Genomic DNA, 3,425 nt, shown 5'->3' with positions numbered 1-3,425 from the left:
AAAGTGTCCCAACAATCCTTTTCTTTGAGTGATTACTATTTTATTACTCAAAAATGATTTCCTATTCTAAAATAGTAGGCTCTCTAATTTTCTTTTAAATTATATTAGTAGATAAAACATCTTACTCTCTTCTAGAAGATCTAAGTCACCTTGACATAGCAAAGCAGTCTAGTTTCCAACACAGATACAAAACATCACACAAGGGGCTTCAAGATGCAATATTCCACATTTATCTTAACTTTGTAATTCCCAAGGAAGAAGAAACCTGTGTCTGCTTTGTAATTTGAAACTGATGTTGACTCCTTTATAGACAACTCCACTTCGCTTTGTGTATAACAAAAATTCGCTTAGTATAAATTTTACCTAAACTCAGCCCTTCTCAATGATCCTATAAGAACTATCTTTCCTTCGTTTAATGAGACATCCATAGTTTATAAGCTGTGTGGTCTCCCTCGTGATGGATCAATAAAGGTGATTTGGAGGGAAAAAAGCTTGCTCCTGGTTTTCTTAGGCTATTTGGGTTAAGATACTCACCAAATTATTTTACAAATTTAATGTAGCTCCAACCAAAATCTAAACATACTTTAATAAAGCAATTTGATTTTAAAATGCGTAAAAAAAGAAAAATGTTTGACAATAGCCAACACAATTTTGAAAAAGTAAACCATACACAGGGGATGTGTTATGCCAGGTATCTGCATAGATTATAAACCTACCATAATTATAACAACAAGGTGTTGTTCCTAGACTAGACAGAAATATGGATAGAAGAGCCAAAAGCAGATTCATGAACATGTGCCAATTTAATATAAATGTCTATTTCAAATTGGGAAAATAATGATGAATTAAACATAAAATGTATTATAATATTTGAATGCATTTGAAAAAACAACCAATATTGAAACTCTACCCTACACTACCTAAAGTAAATAATTCTAACTATAAATATGTGACGATATAATAGAGTATTATGATTTTCTTGTAAGAATGGTCTTCTTAAATAGTACATAAAAGTCATTTAAAATTTTTTAAATGGATAAATTTTACTATAAGTTTAAGTAAATGGTTTGCTCTGACAATTCTTTAAGCTGCATCAATTATTTACTTAAAGTCTTCCTACTTTTATGATGTAGGCTTTTATTATAAACTTCCCCTTTAGTACTGCTTTTTTCTCTACTGCATATGTTTGGTATGTAGTGTTTTCATTTTAACTGTTTCCTTTTAAAAAAACAAACTCTTCTTAACTTCTTCATTGGCCCAATGGTAATTCAGAAGCATATTGTTTAATTTTCATATGTTTGCATAGTTCCCAAAATTCCTCTTGTACTGATTTCTAGTTTTATTCTATTGTGGTCAGAAAAATACGTGTGATATTATTTCAATTGTTTTTTAAATTTTTTGAGACTTTTTAATTTTTGTGGCCTAATAAATGGTCTATAAGGAACTCAAACAACTTTTTAGCAAGTAATCATAAGAATAATCATATTTGAAAATGGGCAAAAGCTCTATATAGATATCTCTCAAAAGAAGATATACAAATGGCAAACAGTTGTATGAAAAAAAACTGCTCAACATCACTAATCATCAGAGAAATGCAAACCAAAAGTGCAACGAGGTATCCCCTCACTCCGGTTAAAATGCCTTTTATCAAAAAGTCATGCAATAATGTGTGCTGGTGAGGATCTGGAGAAAGGGGAACCCTCATACTCTTTTGGTAGGAATGTAAATTAGTACAGCTACTATGGAAAACAGCATAGAGGTTCCTCAAAAAAACACAACTAGAACTACCATATGATTCAGCAATTCCACTGCTGGGTACATACCCAAAAGAAAAGATATTTGTATGTCAAAGAGCTGTCTGCACTCCCATGTTTATTACAGCACTAGTCACGATAGCCAAGAGATGGAATCAACCTAAGTGTTCATAAGCAGATGAATGAAGAAAATGTAGTACACATACACAACAAAATATTACTCAGCCATAAACAGAATGAAATCCCATCATTTGCAGCAACATGGAGGTAACTAGAGGACATCATGTTAAGTGAAATGAACCAAGCACAGAAAGTCAGACATCAATGTTCTCACTCATATGTTGGAGCTAAAAAATAAATAAATAAATAAACACATAAAAGAAAAAAAAGTATATATTTTTTGTGAATTAGTTAATGGCATTCACAGCAACCTGAATGAGACTGGAGACTGTCATTCTAATGCAGGAATGGAAAACCAAACATCACTGTGTTCTCACTCACAAGTGGGAGCTAAGCTATGAGGATGCAAAGGCATAAGAATTAAGGGTGGGAAGCAGGTAAGGGATGAAAGACTACAAATAGGGTGCAGTGTATACTGCTCGGGTGATGGGTGCACCAAAATCTCAAAAAATCACCACTAAAGAACTTTAACAAACACCACCTGTTTCCTAATAACCTATGGGAATAAAAAAGAACATATAAAAGTGTCTGGAAGGATATGCACCACATGGGCAGTCATTAGCTCTGAGAACAAAGGGCCAGGAAACCCTATTTGAGTGAGTAACCAAAGCTAGCCCTACTTACAATTTTAAGATTTTGTTACAAAGAGAAAATATACAGTTGATCCTCAAACCACGCAGGAGTCAGGGGCACAAACCCTCTACGGAATTGAAAATCCATGCATAACGTTTGACTCCCCAGACACTTAACTACTGATACCCTATTGTTCAACAGGAAGCCTTACTGATGCTAACACAGTCCATTAACACATATTTTGCATGTGTGTTGTGTACTGTATTCTTGCAATAACATAAGCTAGAGAAAATAAATAGTATTAAAAATCTTAAGAAAGAGAGTATGTATGTATTATTCATTAAATAGAAGTGGATCATTTTAAAGGTCCTTACTCTTGTCTTCATGTTGAGTAGGCTAAGAAGGAATAGGAAGAGGAGGATTTGGTCTTTCTGTCTTAGGGTTGGCAGAGGCAGAAGAGGTGGAGTAGACGGAAGAGGAGGCAGGAGAGGCAGGCATACCGGGTGTAATTTTTGTTTTAAAAAATCCATGTAAAAATTGGACTTGCAGAGTTCAAACCCATGTTGTTCAACAGGGAACTTTCCATGCACTATGTTTGTAATTAAAAATAATCTAAAACCTGACTAAAAATAATAAAATTCAAAAGCAGTTCCTTGAAGCATTTCAGCAATTAAAAAAGAAAATAGCTACAATCAGTCTAGCATAAAAACAAGAAGCAAGAAATATGTAAAACCCAGAAGGTAAAGGATGAGAAACAATTTCAAAATATGCATTTAGAGTTCTAGATTTCTAAAATTCAAAGAAGCTAAGAGAGCCCCACCCTCATCCTTTATAAATAAGAAAAGTGAGGCTCCAAGATGTCTGACATAAGACTATAGAAACGGTGGCAAACACAAAATCACTTTCCACCAGGAAGTG

This window comes from Piliocolobus tephrosceles, chromosome 13 (genome assembly GCF_002776525.5).
Source record: "Piliocolobus tephrosceles isolate RC106 chromosome 13, ASM277652v3, whole genome shotgun sequence".
In the NCBI taxonomy this organism is placed as follows: Eukaryota; Metazoa; Chordata; class Mammalia; order Primates; family Cercopithecidae; genus Piliocolobus; species Piliocolobus tephrosceles.
The sequence above is the reverse complement of the archived record's forward strand: the minus strand, read 5'-3'. Positions refer to the sequence as shown.